A 19,167-nucleotide genomic window follows, 5' to 3' on the forward strand; every position below is an offset into this window, starting at 1 on the left:
AGTGCTGGTGAGGGTGTGGAGAAAAGGGAACCCTCCTGCACTGCTGGTGGGAATGCAGACTGGTGCAGCCACTGTGGAAAACAGTATGGAGATTCCTCAAAAAATTACAAATGCAACTGCCTTTTGACTCAGCCATACCACTTTTAGGAATATATTCTAAGAACACCACATCACTGATTCAAAAGAAGATATGCACCCCCATGTTTATTGCAGCATTGTTTACAATAGCCAAGATCTAGAAACAGCCCAACTGTCTGTCAGTGAACGAGTGGATTAAAAAGCTGTGGTACATAGCACAATGGAATACTACACGGATGTGAAAAAGAAGGAAATCTTACCTTTTGCTATGGCATAGATGGGCCTGGAGATTATTATGCTACGTGAAATAAGCCATGCAGAGAAAGAAAAAAAATCATATGATCTCACTTATATGTGGGATCTAATAAACAGGTTGAACTGAGGAACGGAATAGAGCAGAGGCAGGCTCATGGGGAGCAGAGAGACAGCTGTCAGAGGGAAGGGGGATGAGGGGATGGGATCAGAGAAGGTGAAGAGATTAGTGAAATTATATATATGTAACACATAGATACAGATAACAAGACAGCAAATCCCAAAGAGAAGGGGGGAGGGAACTAAGTGGAGGAGGACAAAGGGGGTATAATGGAGGGCAACGGAATGGGGGGTGAGGGTATTATATTGAGTGGGACACTTGAATCCATGTTAACACAATAAATTAAAATTAATAAAAGTTTTTTTAAAATCAACCAATAAATGCATACATAAGTGAAACAAGTCAATCTCTCTAAAATCAATAAGTAAAATTTTTATAAAAGAAAAAATAATGCTATGACCAATGTCAGAGAATTTACTGCCCATGTTTTCTTTTAGGAGTTTTATGGTTTCAGGTCTTAAATTTAGATCTTTAATCCATTTTGAGTTTACTTTTGTATGTGGTATATGAAAGTGATCTAATTTCATTTTTTGCATGTATCTCTCCAATTTTCCTAACACCACTTATTGAATAGACTGTATTTATCTAATTGTATATTCTTACATCCTTTGTCAAATATTAATTGATTATATAGGCGTGGGTGTATTTCTGGGCTTTCTACTCCATTCCATTGATATATGTGTCTATTTTTATACCAGTAGCATGCTGTTTTTATTACTATAGCCTTGTAGTATAGTTTGATATAAGGTAGTGTGATACCTCCACCTTTGTTCTTTTTCAGGATTGCTGTGCCTATTCAGAGTCTTTTGTGGCTCCAAATAAATTTTAGAATTACTCGTTCTAATTCTGTAATACATGAAATTAGTATTTTGGTAAGAATTGCATTTAATCTATATATTGCTTGAGGTAGTATGGACATTTTAATGATGTGATTCTTCCTATCTATGAGTATGGTACATGCTTTCATTTATTTGTATCTTCATTTTTTTTCTTCAAAGTCTTACAATTTTCTGACCGCAGGTCTCTTCCCTCCTTGGTTAAATTTATTCTTGGATATTTTACTTTTTTGATGCAATTGTAAACAAGATTGATTTCTTAATTTCTCTTTCTGATAGTTTTTGGTGTATAAAAATGCAACCAATTCCTGAGTGTTAATTTTGTATTTTGCTACTTTACTGAATTTATCAGGCGTAATCATTTCTGGTGGAATTTTTAGGGTACCCTCTGTATAGTATCATGCCATCTATGAATAATGACAGTTTTATTTATTTCTTTTTTAATTGTGATGCCTTTTATTTCTTCTAGTGTGATTGCTGTGGCTAGGACTTTCAATACTGTGTTGAATGAAAGTGGTGGAGTTGGACATCCTTGTCTTCTTCCTCATCTTAATGAAAATGCTTTTAGCTTGAGCTGTTGTATCAGAACAGTGAGAAGCAAATGTCCTGCCACACAATCACAAAACCAAATTAGGTAATTAAGGAGCCTTTATTAGCTAGGTGTGCATGCGGACCACAAGGAGGCTGAAGCCCTTCAAGTTAATGCGGTCCAGAGCACAGTTTGGAGTTAGGTTTTACAGGCAGAATTACATACTGATGGAGGAATGGGGAGGGGAGAAAGCATAGCAGTAAAACAGAGCAGTGAAACAAACTGTCTTACAATGTTTATCTATAGGGTTAATTCAGGGAGAAACATTCTGGGAACACCTGCAACCTTGCAAAGCTAACCCAAGGCCACAGTCTGGGAGACCAGCCTCCAGGCCAGGAATAGGGAGTCTTTTCAGAAAAAGTAAGTTCTGCTAAAAGTCTCTTTGTTTTAGAGAAAATAAATTTTGCCAAAAATTATTTCTGTTAAGAGCCTTTCTTTGCCTGGCCTGTGATGGCACAGTGGATTAAGCATCGACCTGGAATGCTGAGGTTGCTGGTTCAAAACCCCAGGCTTGCCTGGTTAAGGCACACATGGGAGTTGATGCTTCCTGCTCTCCCCACCCCATTCTCTCTATCTCTTTCCTCTCTTTCTCTCTCCAGTAAAAATGAATAAATAAAATCTAAAAAAAAAAAAAAAAGAACCTTTCTTTGCCACACTTCAGAGCATGGTATTAGCTACTGTATGTATGGTGTTTGTCATATATGGCCTTTATTATGTTACGTTCTATTTCCATTTTGCCGAGAGTTTTTATCCTAAATGTTTTATTAAAACATACATATTTAACCATATTTATAATTGTCATTTAAAACTTAATTTTATAAACCACAAGAGACATTTATTTATGTGTGTATGTATGTATGTATGTATGTATGTATGTGAGAGGAGAGGAGATAGAGAGACAGACTCCTGCATGCGCCCCAACCAGGACCCACCTGGCAACCTCCGTCTGGGGCTGATGCTCGGACTAACTGAGTTATCCTCAGCCCCTGGGCTGATGCTTGAACTAATAGAGCCACTGGCTGAGGGAGGAGAAGAGAGAGAAAAGGGCGAGAGGGAGGGGTAAGAGAAGCAGATTCTCTTGTGTGTCCTAACTGGGGATCAAACCTGGGATGTCTGCAGGTTGAGCTGACACTCTATCCACTGTGCAAACTGGCTAAGGCCACACAAAGACATTTTTAAGATTTCTGTATCACTGGAATTTTAAGCAGTAAAAATAGCAATAGCTTTGTAGGTGTAAGTTATATACTTTAAAATAGAATAACTGGAGATTTTTTTCCAGTATAAAAACTATAAAAATGAAATAAATGGCAAAAGGACCTAATAGCAATATTTTGTTATTGTGGATTATCAGTCATGTTCGGACCTAAACTGATTATTTAGACTTTTTTCTTTTTTTTTGACAGACACAGAGCGAGTCAGAGAGAGGGACAGATAGGGACAGACAGACAGGAAGGGAGAGAGATGAGAAGCATCAATTCTTTGTTGCAGCTCCTTAGTTGTTCAATGATTGCTTTCTCATATGTGCCTTGACTGGGAGGCTACAGCAGAGCGATTGACCCCTTGCTCAAGCCAGTGATCTTGGGCTTCAAGCCAGTGACCTTTGGGCTCAAGTCAGGTCATGTCGATGATCCCACACTCAAGCCAGCAATCCTGTGCTCAAGCTGGTGAGCCTGAGCTCACGTCGGATGAACCTGCACTCAAGATGGTGTCCTTGGGGTTTTGAACCTGGTCCTCTGCATCCCAGTTCACTGTGCCACTGCCTGGTCAGTGTGACTATTCAGACTTCTTTTGCTGTATTTTGTACTTATCTATATTCTGAGTCAAGCTACTTGACCACAAGGTCTGATTTAGGAAGGTATTTAGCTTTATAGCAAAAGTTTTTTCATCTACAGTTACCACCTTAAAAAAAATTGACATTACAATGCTGATGTAATCTGCCGGTTCCCTCTTAAACAGTGTGCAAAAAAATTATATCACTCTTATGGAAAGTCAAACAGGTAAAAATAGAACAATTATGCACAATTCAGTAAAGTATAATGTTAAACTTTCCCCACCTAAACATTCTCAGTGAAATATAAAACATGAGCTAAAGATGATTTGGTTCCAGGAAATACATATTTGAGAATGACGTTATTGTTCCTGTCTCATCATCAGGCATGAATAAGGATTTTGTAGGCGATCAAGCTGTGTATGTTGTGGATTGTAGTAGTGAGGGAATGCAAACAGACTTGTGCAGAATTGGTCATGAACTGTGGTTCTGACTCTTCCAACTTTTCAGATACAACCGTGTCTTTGTCTAGATCAGTAGATCAAATGAACAAGAAACTCTCAACAGCAGCAGAAATGTCATTTGTCTGATCACTGAGTAGATTTCATATTGGGTTGCTCTCTAAGAACTTTCTCTGGGTGTGCTGTCATCCCTGGCAGTCTTGTTATACTTAATATCAAACTGCCATCTTGTAAGGGTCTCACCACTTTGAATATTTGAGATGACTATCACAAGTGTCTGAACTGGACACTTGGATAACCAATCTTTTGCTTGTTCCACCACATTATTTATGTATTTCATGAGCTCAGAATCAGTAGTTACAAGTGAGGTGAGTCCATAATATGCAGTTGAGTAAAGGTTTCAGAAGGATGTATGCCATGATGATATAAAATGCTGTTCATGCCAAGTGATGCCACGATTTTGGAGCTCTCATGCACAGTGATGTTTTGTTCTCAGGCAAGCTGCCATGCTGTGGCCAGGCCCGCAGACAGCAATCACATGACTTTGCAGCAGTTTCTTGTCACTGGTTTCAAAAGTAACAACCAAAAATATTCTTGTTTCTTAAAGTAAGCCTGTATTGCTATGAATTTCCCTCTTAGGACTGCCTTTGCTGTGTCCCATAGATTTTGCGTGCGGTCATTGTGTTTTCATTTTCATTTGTCTCAAAGTATATTTTGATTTTTCCCCTTGGTCTCATTAGTAACTCATTCACTATTTAGTGGCATGTTATTTAGCTTTCATGTATTTGTGTGTTTTTCAGGGTTTTTTTCTTATAATTGACGTCTAGTTTCATACCATTGTGGTTGTTTGTTTGTTTTTTATAAATTTTTATTGTTAATGGGATGACATTAATAATTCAGGGTACATATATTCAAAGAAAACATGTCTAGGTTATCTTGTCATTAAATTATGTTGCATACCCCTCACCCAGAGTCAGATTGTCCTCCGTCACCCTCTATCTAGTTTTCTCTGTGCCCCTCCCCCTCCCCCTAACTCTCTCCCTCCCTCCCTCCTGTGTCCTCCCTCCTCCCACCCCTGGTAACCACCACTCTCTTGTCCATGTCTCTTAGTCTCGTTTTTATGTTCCACCAATGTATGGAATCATGTAGTTCTTGTTTTTTTCTGATTTACTTATTTCACTCCGTATAATGTTATCAAGATCCCACCATTTTGCTGTAAATGATCTGATGTCATCATTTCTTATGGCGTAGTATTCCATAGTGTATATGTGCCACATCTTCTTTATCCAGTCTTCTATTGAAGGGCTTTTTGGTTGTTTCCATGTCTTGGCCACTGTGAACAGTGCTGCAATGAACATGGGGCTACATGTGTCTTTACGTATCAATGATTCTGAGGTTTTGGGGTATATACCCAGTAGAGGGATTGCTGGGTCATAAGGTAGTTCTATTTGCAGTTTTTTGAGGAACCACCATACTTTCCTCCATAATGGTTGTACTACTTTACATTCCCACCAACAGTGTATGAGGGTTCCTTTTTCTCCACAGCCTCTCCAACATTTGCTGTTACCCGTCTTGTTGATAATAGCTAATCTAACAGGGGTGAGGTGGTATCTCATTGTAGTTTTGATTTGCATTTCTCTAATAACTAATGAAGCTGAGCATCTTTTCATATATCTGTTGGCCATTTGTATTTCTTCCTGGGAGAAGTGTCTGTTCATGTCCTCTTCCCATTTTTTTGGGGGGGATTGTTTGTTTGTTTGTTGTTGAGTTTTATGAGTTCTTTGTAAATTTTGGATATTAGGCCCTTATCTGAGCTGTTGTTTGAAAATATCAGTTCCCATTTAGTTGGCTGTCTGTTTATTTTGATATCAGTTTCTCTTGCTGAGCAAAAACTTTTTATTCTGATGTAGTCCCATTCATTTATCTTTGCCTTCACTTCTCTTGCCAGTGGAGTCAAGTTCATAAAATGTTCTTTAAAACCCAGGTCCATGAGTTTAGTACCTATGTCTTCTTCTATGTACTTTATTGTTTCAGATCTTATATTTAAGTCTTTGATCCATTTTGAATTAATTTTAGTACACGGGGACAGGCTATAGTCGAGTTTCATTCTTTTGCATGTGGCTTTCCAGTTTTCCCAACACCATTTGTTGAAGAGGCTTTCTTTTCTCCATTTTGTGTTGTTGGCCCCTTTATCAAAGATTACTTGACCATATATATGTGGTTTTATTTCTGGGCTTTCTATTCTGTTCCATTGGTCTGAGTGTCTATTTTTCTGCCAATACCATGCAGTAGTTTCATACCATTGTGGTTTAAGAAGATGCTTGATGATTTTAAGCTTCTTATATTTTGTTTTGTGGCCTAACATATGGTCTGTCCTGGAAAGTGTTCCATGTGCTCTTGAACAAAAATGTATAGTCTGCTGCTTTGGGGTGAAATGCTCTAAAGATATCAATTAAATCCATCTGGTCTAATGTGTCATTTAAGGCCTCTGTTTCCTTATTGATTTTCTGTCTGGAAGATCTATCCATTAGTGACAATGGGATGTTAAAGTCTTCTACTATAACTGTATTACTGTTAGTCTAATCTCTGCCTTTATGTTCATTAATATTTGCTTTATATATTTAAGTGCTTCTATGTTGGGTGCATAAATATTTACAAGAGTTATATCCTGTTGTTGGATCAGTTCCTTTATCATTATGAAATGTCCTTATTTGTCTCTTTTTATAGCCTTTGTTTTAAAGTCTATTTTGCCTATATAAGTATTGCTACCCCAGCTTTTTTTTTTTCATTTGAATGAAATATCTTTTTCTATCTCTTTACTTTCAGTATCTGTGTTTGTGTCGTTTGATCTGAAGTGAGTCTGTTGTAGACAGCATATATATGGATCTTATTTTCTTATCCATTCAGCTACTTCATGCTTTTTGATTGAAGCATTTAATCCATTTACATTTAAAGTGATTATTAATAGATATGTAGTTATTGTCATTTTATACTGCTCACAAAAATTAGGGGATATTTCAAAATGAATATAAAGTGATAAAATATCCTTTAATTTTTGTGAGCAGTTATACATATTTATGCTCCTTTTTTTCTTCTTGAAGAAGTCTTTTTAACATTTCTTGTTTGGTGGTGATGAACTCTTTTAACTTTTCTTGTCTGGGAAGCTCTTTATCTGTCCTTCAATTTTAAATGATAGCATTGCTGGGTAGAGTAATCTTGGTTGTAAGTCCTTGTTTTTCATCACTTTGACTATTTCTTGCCAGTCCCTTCTGGCCTGAAATGTTTCTATTGAGAAATCAGATATTAGTCTCATGGGAACTCCCTTGTAGGTAACCAACTGCTTTTCTCTTGCTCTGTGTAAGATTCTCTTTGTCTCTAACCTTTGGAATTTTAATTACAATGTGTCTTGGTGTGGGCCTCTTTGGGTTCATCTTGTTTAGGACTCTCTGCTTCCTGGGCTTGTATGTCTGTTTCCTTTACCAGGTTAGGGAAGTTTTCTGTTATTATTTTTTCAAATAGATTTTCAATTCCCTACTCTCTCTCTTTTCCTGTGGTACCCCCACGATGTGAATGTTGGTGTGCCTGAGTTGTTCCAGAGGCTCCTTACACTATCTTCATTTTTTTGGATTCTTTTTTCTTTTCTGATTGGGTGATTCATGCTTTCTTATATTCCAAATTGCTGAGTTGGTTCTTGGCATCATGTACTCTACTGTTGATTCCCAGTAAATTATTCTACATTTCAGTTAGTGTATCCTTCATTTCTGATTGATTCTTTTTTACGGTTTCTATGTGTTTTTTCATGCTGTTAAAGTTCTTGCTAAGTTACTTTTGTGTTTTGATCAGCATTGATTTACTTTTGATTTCGGAGTGACAGAGGAAGAGAGAGAGAGAGGAAGGTAGAGAGAGAGAGAGAGAGAGAGAGAGAGAGAGAGAGAGAGAGAAATACCAAGCTGTTGGACCATCCATTCATGCATTCATTGGCTGATTCCTCTATGTGACTTGACCTAGGATTGAATCCACAACCTTGGCGTATTGAGATGATGTTCTAACCAACCAAGCTATCTGGCTAGGGCTGCAGTTATTTACTTCTGGAGTCTGGTTTATCTTCCTGTAAGATAAGTCAGGGTTAATAGTGATGCATGGAGGTTTCCCAGAGCCTCAGAATACATTAAGCTACTTGGATTCATAATAAAGAATTTCAGGTAACCTGCCATAATTAGCAAACCCTACAGTTTGTGTGACCCATGGAGGAGAGAAGACTGCAGAGCAGGGGACCGGCACTTATTCTGAAGTGATGACTCCAATTCAACTGCAGCCTGGCCAGGCACAGGGAATACAGCTCATGCTGCCCCCTGGTGGACTAGAGTCAGATGAGGAGAGTATAGGGTGTGTGGCTCTGAGGAAGGAGCTGAAGGACAGCCACCAGGATTCCTGTACAAACTCATTTTCCCATACTGCAGATGCCACTTGTTGCAGGAATCAAAGGAGGACAAAAACACCCAGACAACTTGATAAAGGAAGTAGGATTTATTTAGCCAGCAGAGCAGCGTGAGCCCCAAACAGGCAACAAAACACTTGCTCCCCGAAGTTAGATCTCTTACGTCTTATGTACCTGTACAGCTTTAGCTTTCATGTGACAAATGCCTGATTTCTATGACTTCTTAAGTGTTAGGGAGGGGAAGAGGAGAGTGGCTGGAGAGTCTGTTTTTGATAACCCTATCACTTATTCTTCTTGCTGGAGCTGCAAGTTCATTTCAAGGAACTGATAACAAGCAAGGTCTACAGCTGTGTTTTGTTATTTTTTAAACTTTTCTGTCTGATTTTATTCCCTCGATCTTGAACACTGAGGTCACAGGCTGGAGCGTAAGACCCCTGGAGCGTAAGACATTGCAGGCCCTCATCTCCTCTGCATTCTTCTGATTTCTCCTCCTTCAATCTTACTTGCTCACTAAATTCCCTGAAGTTCTCACTAAGTTCCTTGGGCATCCTTATAACCATTGTTTTGAATTCCGTATCTGGTAGTTTGCTTGTCTCTATTTCACTTAGTTATTTTTCTGGAGATTTTTTTCTATTCTTTCATCTAAGCCGTGTTTCTTTGTCTCCTCATTTTAGCTGCTTCCTTGTGTTTGTTTCTTTGTATAAGGTAGAGCTGCTATGTCTCTGACTTGGTAGAGTGGCCTTGCGTAATAGGTGTTCTATAAGGCCCAGTGGGACAGCCTTCCTAGTTATCCAAGCAGCTCCTGGTGTGACCTTGTGTGGACTGTGTGCACTGTCCTAATGTAATTGAGCCTTGGTTACTGTTGGTGTCACTGGAAGGGATTGACCTTCAGGCCAATCAGCTGCAAGGACCAGCTGTGACTACAGCAGAGGAACTGTTGTGCAGGAGTTCACCCTACAGAGCAGAACTTGCTCCAGTGTGGCTCTGGGGCTTGCCTGGTCCGTCCCTTGAGTGTGTCACTTGTGAGAATGATAGGGTTGTAATCAGGTCTGGTCTGAAGCTGTCCACTGGATGCACGGGCTCTGGCAACACCTGGGAGGTGCAAGGTCAGCACTGCCTGTGACCTGCCTGGGGCCAGGCAGCACAAGCTACAGAGTGATGTGCGGATAACTGCTAGTTGTGCTGGGCTTGGTGGTTACCAAGAGAGGCCAAGCTGTGAACCAAGGCACGCAGCCACTAGTGCCCAGCCTGGGGCCACTTAGCAAGAAGTACAAGGTATGCAGAGGTCAGATGCTACTTGTTTGAGAGATTTTAGTAAATTCTGAAGCCTAAGGCAAGAGAGGCCATTTATATGGAAAAGCCACTGGAAACAGCTTCGGGTGAATCTACAGGCAGGAGTCCCAGGGCATCACCTGAATAGACAAACAGGGTTAGCCAGGTTGATGGAGACTCAGATATGGCACCCGCCTGCTGGCTCTGTGGGACAAGGGCTCAGGCAAGGAACAATGACTTCTGCCAGCACTTCTGCCTGGGAGAGAGCTGCTCTCCTACTTTTGCCCTGATGCCAGACAGCTAAGTTCTCCCCTGTTGGAAAGCCAGTAGTCACAACCACCATCACAGTCGCCTGGCCCATGCAGGTTCACATTGGATTCGGACAGTCGGTAATGAAACAACGGAGCCAAAAGCTGGTGGGCCGTCATCTTTAATCCTAACTTGCACCCCGTGGGCAAGTAAAAACACACACTGGGCTCCAAAACCCACTCATTCAGTACTCACAAAGCTACTGACTTATCCGAGTTTCCTAGGATCAAAGGTTTTTAGCTCACCAGCCTTATTCACCTCTGTTCCCCATCTCCTTCTCTCTGCACAAACTCTGCACAAACTGGCTTCTCCTTCAGCACTCCACCATCTTGGCTGCTTCTTCTCTCCTCCACATGGCCTTTCTCTGCTCTCCTTTCTCTGCTCTCTCCTCTAATGCTAATTTCAGGAACCAAGAGAGCAAGCTTCCGGTTTGCCCCACTTTATAGTATAGAAATCAAAACCCTTAATCCAATATACAAACAAGGAAGTCTCTGATACAAAGTCACTCATCTGAGACATAATGGGATTCTTCATGAGAGTGCATCACCCACATCATGCAGTCAGTCAAGGGTTTGGGGAAAAGCTTAGTCTTAAAACTAAGCCTTAGGCTATAATGACCCGGCCTGCTTACAGCCTGTCCCCCACATCCAATGCAAACTATAAGCAAGCAAACATATATATCATATTTACAAACTTATTTGACCAATACCCGTATATCCCTGGTTCCTGTCAAATTGGTGCCCCAGCGCTGGAGCTCAGAGAGAGTGAATCTGAGTAATTCTGTGTGCGGGCCCTTTAAGAGGATCTTCCTGGGACTTCAGGAGCGTACATCCTCCTCAGCCACAATCCCTGCTGGTGTTTACAGACAGAAGTTGTGGGGACTTCTCTTCCCAGCACTGAACCCCGGTCTGTGGGCCTGGTCTGGAGTTGGGACCCCTCACTCCTCAGTGGAGACTTCCAAAGCTGAGATACCCCTTCTGACTTTTATTCACCATATGTGAGAACCAGTTTGTTCTGTGTCTCTGCTCCTACTACCATCTCAATGTGGCTTCTTCTTTACATCCTTAGTTCAGCTAGCTTTCAGGTGTTTTTTTTTTTTTTTTTGTATTTTTCTGAAGCTGGAAACGGGGAGAGACAGTCAGACTCCCGCATGGGCCCAACCGGGATCCCGGCACGCCCACCAGGGGCGACGCTCTGCCCCTCCGGGGTGTCGCTCTGTCGCAACCAGAGCCACTCTAGCGCCTGGGGCAGAGGCCAGGGAACCATCCTCAGCGCCCGGGCCATCTTTGCTCCAATGGAGCCTTGGCTGCGGGAGGGGAAGAGAGAGACAGAGAGGAAGGAGGGGGGGTGGAGAAGCAAATGGGCGCTTCTCCTATGTGCCCTGGCCGGGAATCGAACCCGGGTCCCCCGCACGCCAGGCCGACGCTCTACCGCTGAGCCAACCGGCCAGGGCCATTTCAGATGGTTTTGAATGATGGTTGTTCCGTAGTTTAGTTGTAGTTTTCATGTGGTCATGGGAGGTTCTGAACACTGTGTTTACCTACGTTACCATCTTGACCAGAACCCCCTTACTGGTTATTTTTTATGGCTTCTATGTCCTTTTCATATGCTTCCTATCACTTTGTTGAAGTTCTCAGTTAGTCCCTTGAGCATCCTTTTAGCCAGTGTTTTGAACTCTGCATCTAATAGATTGATTGTCTCTGCAGTATTTTGTTTTGTTTTGTTCTGTTCTTTCATTGGGACATGTTTCTTAGTTTCCTTATTTTGCCTGCCTCCTTATGTTTGTGTCTATTTATTAGGTAGAGCTTCTGTCTCCCTGTCTTGGAAGAGTGGCGGTTTGTCGTAGGTGTCCGTGGGGCCCAGTGGAGCAGTCTCCCTGATCACCTGAGCCAGGTGCTCCAGGAGTGTCCCTTGTGTGGGTTGTGTGTGTCCTCCTGTTGTAGCTGGGTCTTGATTGCTGCTGGCACGTTTGTACACTTGTGAGTGGGGATGACTCTCAGGCCGACTGGCTGTGAGTATTGGCCGTGACCACCATGTATCGAGCTGACCCCATGGAGCCCTCAGTGGGCTCTGGTGCCTGCTTAGACCACCCTTTGGGTGTGCTGCTGGTTGAGCTAATCAGGAAGTGCTCTGTTGTGGTATAAAGCTAGCCACCAAGTGTGCTGTTCTGGGGCCTCTTGGGAGAGGCTCTGGTACAGCCAAGGTCAGCCTTTGCCTATGACTTCCTCAGTGGTTCCTGGTGGGAGCTACAAAGTGATCTGTAGTTGGTAGCTGCCCATGCTGGGCCTGGAGGCATGTGGGAGAGGCCATGCTAGAAACCAAGGCCAGCTACTATCAATACAGGGAGTGCACTGTATTGGGGCCCCTGAGACCTGCTTTGGCCTGCCTGCTCATAGGGATCTTTAAAACAGGGTGGGCCTGACTAGGCAGTGGCACAGTGGATAGAGCATTGAACTGGGATGTAGAGGACCCAAGTTTGAAACCCTGAGGTTGCTGGCTTGAGTGTAGGATTGTAAACATGACTCTATAGTCACTGGCTTGAGCCCAGGGGTCGCTGGCTTGGAGCCCAGGGTCGCTGGCTTGAGCAAGGGGTCACTCGCTCTGCTGTAGCCTCCTGGTCAAGGCACATGTGAGAAAGCAATCAATGAACAACTAAGGTGCTGCAATGAAGAATTCATGCTTCTCATTTCTCTCCCTTCCTGTCTGCCTGTCCCTCGATCTCTCTGTCTCTCTCTATCTCTGGCACAGAAAAAAAATAATAAAAAAAAAGCAATGGTGGGAATTGGGTCATGGAGCTACTAGTGGCTGAGAGGCTGCACTTACTCCATCTTGTCCACCTAGGCCCCAGCAATGCCCACGGTATGCCAAGCACCATGCTGGGATAGGGGGGAAACAGAGATGAACAAGATGGAGTTCCTGCTCTCAGGGGCTGAGAGTCTCACGTGGTTGCCTGTGTGTCCGTACATGGGACCTACGAGGGCAGCAGAAGCTCGGGATGCACAGAGGAGGGATAATTCAGCTCTGACTGAGTGCTTTCTGGTGGGGTGAGGATTTTAGCATGTGGTTCTGGGTTGTTGGGAACATCACCTCTGTGTGGATGTAGCTGGCACAGAAGGAACATTGGCTCTGTTGGGAGAGGGAGTGCTGTTACTAACTCACCTAACTTAGTTGGCAAGAGAGCCCAGAGCAGTGGAATTTAACTACAAAGGGGGCAAGCTGTCTTCCAGAGGGTGGGTGTTTCTCTAAGGGTTTGGTTCTTATTTGGCAGGAAGTGGGGTCTCTGGGAAGATGGATGCGGAGCAGGGAGGAGGATCCAGGTAAGAACAGAAAGGCCCAGAGGGAGATGGGCAGTGGGTGGCAGCATCAGGAAGGCCTGTTCGGTGGAACTGCTGTTTATGTGGGGTGAGGGACAGCCAGCTTGCTGGCCCTCTAGTTGGGCTCCCTACCTGCATTTAGAGCAGGGAAGATACACAGACCTCTACCCCTTGACTCAACATCCCCGACTACAGCCTGATGTCAGGGCTAAAGGTAGGCTTGTGGCTCTGGGTGCAGCAGGAGAGACAGGCATGGGCTTTGACCTCACCTTTTTTCTCAGAAGTGGTGACCAGGGTGGTGGGCACAGGCATGGACCCAGAGCAGAGCTGGGGTTCACTGGACCACCCTCAAAACCCAGCTCTGAAGTCAGGAGCCTGGAGGCAGAAGCCCTGCGTCTCTCTCCTGGCCACCCCTGTGCCACCGGCAGATGCCTGGGGGAGGGGTGGTCAGGTCTGAACCCCTGGGAACCACAGAGCACTGGTCAGGCCAGCAGCCCCCTCCTCAACCAGACTCTTCACTTCCTGCTCCCTCGGGTGCTCCACTATGTCAGACCACAGTTGCCATAGGACCCCCAGGTGTCTAAAGGATGCCTGACCCTAGCCCCTGGCAAGATGGGTCATGGGGCAGGGAACAGAGACGGGCCAGGCCCCCAGCCTGGGATCATAATGCCTCCCTTCCCCAGGGACCCAGAGCCTCCATCTGGGCTCTTCCCATGAATCCCATTGCCTGGTCCTACCCTCCACTCCTCGCTCCCCCGCATTCTCCCATCTTTCCAGCCACCTGGTCATGACCTCCTTCCCTTCCACGTCCAGCCCATTCTGCACCAGTTTCCCTAACCCTGCCCTGTGCCCCCTCCTTCCATCTGCTCTTGCTGTCCGCGCAGTGCACTCTCTGTCTTCATGTCCTCCTGGACTAAAACCTGTCTGTGGCTTCCATTGCCCTGCGAACAAAACTGTGCTCCTGACCAGCACCTGCCAACCTCACCCTCTCCTTCACCCCTCTCCCACCCCATTCTTGCTCTCCACCACCTTGAGATGCTGAGATGTGGCATGAGGAGGTTAGAGTAGTGAGCCACGTGTCCAAAACCACATTAAGTGGAACAGTGGCCTCCAGAGCGGATGGATTGTGCCCTGAATGTGGGTGTCATGTGGAACCCTTTGAGAAGCACTGCCTATGTTCCACCTCCTGGACATTCACAGGACACTTTGGTCCCTGTTGGAGGCTAAGACGGTCCTGTAGGAAAGACGTCTACCTCGCTTTATGTCACCCAGAGCTTCCCAGAGTGTTTGCTTATAAACAAGGTCATCTATGAACAGCTCTAGCAACTTAGTTTCTCTGGGCTGCTGCTTGGAAAACACTGGATGGGCCCTAAAGTGTAGTGTCCTGTACTCTCCAGCTCCCCGGGTTTCCAATGAGGGGGGTTGTATGGCCAGGGGCCACCATCATGGTCATTCACATGCAGGTTCTCATTGAATTTGGGCAGACCATAAAGAAACAGCGGAGTCGGAGGATGGTGGGCCATTCTGTTTATTGGTGTCTCATCAAGACAGGCAAGCCACAACAGAAGCCAAGAGAAAAGCAGAAAACTTGCTTTTCCCATAGAGGGCAAGGGATCAGGGAGGTGTCTGCAATGCTGATAGCAGAAACCAAGAGAGAGAGTGAGAACCCCTGGTCTATCTCATTTTTTTTATAAATAAATTTTTATTAATTTTAATGGGGTGACATAAATAAATCAGGGTACACATATTCAAAGAAAACATGTCCAGGTTATCTTGTCATTCAATTATGTTGCATACCCATCACCCAAAGTCAGATTGTCCTCCGTCACCGTCTATCTAGTTTTCTTAGTGCCCCTCCCCCTCCCCCTCTTCCTCCTTCCCTCCCCCCCCCCCAACCATCATACTCTTGTTCATGTCTCTTAGTCTCATTTTTATGTCCCACCAATGTATGGAATCATGCAGTTCTTGTTTTTTTCTGATTTACTTATTTCACTCCGTATAATGTTATCAAGATCCCACCATTTTGTTGTAAATGATTCGATGTCATCATTTCTTATGGCTAAGTAGTATACCATAGTGTATATATGCCACATCTTCTTTATCCAGTCTTTTTTTTTTTTTTTACAGTGATTAAAGCCTTTAAGCAAACTCTTGGCCAATACAGCAAGAATCCATAAAAGAGTAGTGTCCTTAACATGTTCACCAAGTACAAGTTGGCCCCAACACCATTCCAAATCCCTGCAAATGCAACCCAACCCCAGTTCAGTTCGTTAGGAGCTGTCACAGGAGCAGGAGTCCAGGAAAAGTCTACATCCAGGAAAAGTCTGCATGGCACTGAAATTGTCACAATTCTATACTTTGCAGCTCACGTTCAAGTCCCAAAGACCGCTGCTTCGAGCTGGTGATGATTCAGGTAGACTGGAAAAGCCATCTGCAGCATGTGTGGAGATGGAGCTTCTGTTCTCCTCTGCCTGGAGAGATGAGACCAGGTTGCTTTTCCCTGGAGCTCTGCAACTGTAGCGTGGTAAAGAGAACCTTGGGATACACTAAGATGGGTGGCAAAGGTAAATTCATAATAGAAGTTGGCAAAAGGGGGAAAGAGAGCTCTAAATTAGGAGTAGGTCCCAGCCTGAAATATGAGTGGGGCATTGAGGTAGGAGGAATAAAGGAAACACTATATATTAAACAAAGCAGCAGAAAATAGGACTATCAACACCCACAACAGAGATCTTCAAGGGAAGAATAAAAAACCTGACTATTCAGGCAAGACATAGTTAAGTGGCCCTTGTGCAAATGAGATCAGTTTACCTGCTTCTTGAAAGAAATACCCTAGGCTCATCCACATTGTTGTAGATGGGGCCGACGGCCCTGGGCACCTTCAACCTTCAGTGGCAAACCCCAGCATTCTGGGCAAGGTTAGGTCATAGGTGGCTGGAGCAGGGCTGGAAGAGACTGAACCCTCCCTTAGAGGAGCGAGGGGGAAGCCTACCTTCCAGTATCCCTTCTTCCTCACAACAAAGGCATGTAAGCCTGGCAGGCTTTAGCTCAATGACCTTCCTATTCACTATTGAAGCAGGACCCAGATGGAATCCTATGAGACCCCCTTTGGGGTGTTGGAGCCTTTAAGGGTGTATCCTAAAAGCTGGTAGTTCACCTGATCTCTATTGGGCTTTTTCTGCCTCTTGGTACCTTAAAAGCCATGCTCAGAAGATCTCGCTGAGGGGTTTGAGGATCCCCATCTGCCTATATAAACCTTTTCCGTATATCTGGAGCTATTTGGAAAAAGACAAAACAGTGTTATTAGCTGGATCAAATAAAAGAAGGTAGACATTTGCAGGAGAAAAAGATTTGGCGTCTCCTGTTCATCAGCATTCAAAAGAAATTTAAAATTTTTTTAGTAAAAAACACGATATGGTAGACCCGTAGGGGTTCCAGGATATGACTCTCCCCTTTTAAATTTTTTTAAATTGACCTTAAAATATTTGCTGGGTACACTTTAATAATACCTTGACTTTAAAGATTTTAAGAAATACCCATACTTCAAAAGATTGGACAAAATACAGTAAATGCTTTTGCTACATATGCAGGAGCATTGTCAGTTTTAACCAGTTTAGGAAATCCAATAATAGAAAAATGCATACAGACAATGAGCTATAACATGCTTAGCAGCCTCTCCTGTTCTGGCAGAGGTTACTATAAATCCAGAATAGGTATCCACTGTAACGTGGACATAGGACTGTTTGCCAAATGAAGGTATATGAGTAACATCCATTTGCCAAAGTTGTCCTGGTAGGAGTCCTTGAGGGTTAACTCCAAATGAAGGGACAGATTGTAGTATAGGACCCCTTGGACAGGATTTACCAATCTGCCATGCTGCTTCCCGAGAAAGCTGAAACTGTTTACATAGGGCTGCAGCGTTCTGGTGATGAATAGTATGAGACTGAATTGCTCGATCTGTCATGGTTGCTCCAAATAATTTTCTCTTGGATAGCTTGATCAACAAAGGCATTCCCTTGTGCTAAAGCTCCAGGGAGCATGGAGTGAGCTTGAGTATGTCCTATAAAACATGGAGCTCTATGTTGACATACAAGTCTTTGAAAAAGGAGGAACTATTTCAGTTCATCAGCAGTTGTCCCTAAGACAGCAGTCTTTATAGTGAAAACAACCATAAGTAAATATTTGCTGTCTGTATATAGATTAAAAGAGGAATATGGCAAATGCTGAAAAGCCATGATAATGGCATATAATTCTAGACTTTGAGCTGATTTTAAGTTGACAGTTTCAGTATAAAGTTGTCCATTGATTTGCAAAAGCAATTTGCCATTTAGTGGAAGTTTCCCAGAGCCATTGTTGTTGATCCTTTGAAAAAAGAAACAACAATAATTTTGAGGCTCAAAACCTATAAACTATAAGGGTTGCCTATGCCCCTTGATAATCCAGGAGGCGAAAGGATCAAAATATGGAAGTGTATTCCATGGGCCCAAGATGGTTCAATGTGCCCAAGCTGTAGCTGCTCTTGTACCAATTGAGCAGCTGCCCTAAGTTTCTCCTGAGAAAGGGGCCATTGGTCTACCCATACAGGATTATCTAATTTCCAAGTAATTGGGTCTGCACAATGCCTTACTGGGGTAGCAGGAGCTACCAAGGCCCCTATGCTAAATTTTGATATCCTAATCCACACCTTCTGGTATTGGGTGCCACTTCTATGGGGGTGAGAATTTCTCGCTGTTCTTTCCCTATTCCCTTAGTGGGCAAAAATCCCTGATCAAGCATCTGAGTACTGACTAAACCGTGAGGACTGACAAGTAATGCTCCCATATTTTTCAAAACATCTCTACCCCACAAATTAACTGGCAATCCAGGGAGCACATAAGACTTAAAAAATCCAGAATGTAAAAACTAGAACTTCCCAATGTAAAAAACTAGAACTTTGTTGAGGGGATTTACTCTGCCCTATACCTTGTAATTCTGTGGCTGCTGCATGAGTGGGCCAGGAAAGAGGCCAATGTAGCTTAGCAATAACAGATATATCAGCTCCAGTATCTAAAAGTCCTCTAAATTTATGCCCATGTATTGTTAGTTCCATTTCAGGGTGTTCCTGACCTATTTTTTTAAATCCAGTTGGCAAAATCAGAGGAGCCAAATAACCAATTTTCTTGGGGCCCCTTTTGCAGGATGTGGCCTGAGAAGCAAAATTAGCATCCTTATACTATTCTTCTAACTGCCTGAATTAGCCGTGAGACAAATTCTTTTTTTTAAAATTAATTTTAATGGGGTGACATTGATAAATCAGGGTACATATATGTTCAGAGAAAATATCTCTAGGTTATTTTGACATTTGATTATGCTGCATTCACATCACCCAAAGTCCAATTGTCTTCTATCACCTTCTAACTGGTTTTCTTTGTGCCCCTCTCCTCCCCCAACCCCCTCCCTCTCCTTCCCCCCACCCCGTAACCCCCACACTCTTGTCCATGTCTCTGAGTCTCATTTTTATGTCCCACCTATGTATGGAATCATATAGTTCTTAGTTTTTTCTGATTTACTTATTTCGCTCAGCATAATGTTATCAAGGTCCATCCATGTTGTTGTAAATGATCCGATGTCATCATTTCTTATGGCTGAGTAGTATTCCATAGTATATATGTACCAAAGCCTTTTAATCCACTCGTCCACTGACGGACACTTGGGCTGTTTCCAGATCTTCGCTATTGTGAACAATGCTGCCA

At 43.3% G+C, this 19,167-nt stretch overlaps 1 long non-coding RNA gene and 1 pseudogene across 1 annotated transcript in view; both read right to left on the reverse strand.

Annotated features, from left to right (window-relative positions):
* LOC136376674 (uncharacterized) overlaps window positions 1–19,167 on the reverse strand; it is a 285,392-nt gene that overhangs the window by 225,861 nt on the left and 40,364 nt on the right. The gene's annotated exons all lie outside the window — the stretch shown is intronic.
* LOC136375973 (mitotic spindle assembly checkpoint protein MAD2A pseudogene) overlaps window positions 4,027–19,167 on the reverse strand; it is a 54,115-nt pseudogene continuing 38,974 nt past the window's right edge.

Source organism: Saccopteryx leptura, chromosome 6, assembly GCF_036850995.1.
Source record: "Saccopteryx leptura isolate mSacLep1 chromosome 6, mSacLep1_pri_phased_curated, whole genome shotgun sequence".
Classification (NCBI taxonomy): Eukaryota; Metazoa; Chordata; class Mammalia; order Chiroptera; family Emballonuridae; genus Saccopteryx; species Saccopteryx leptura.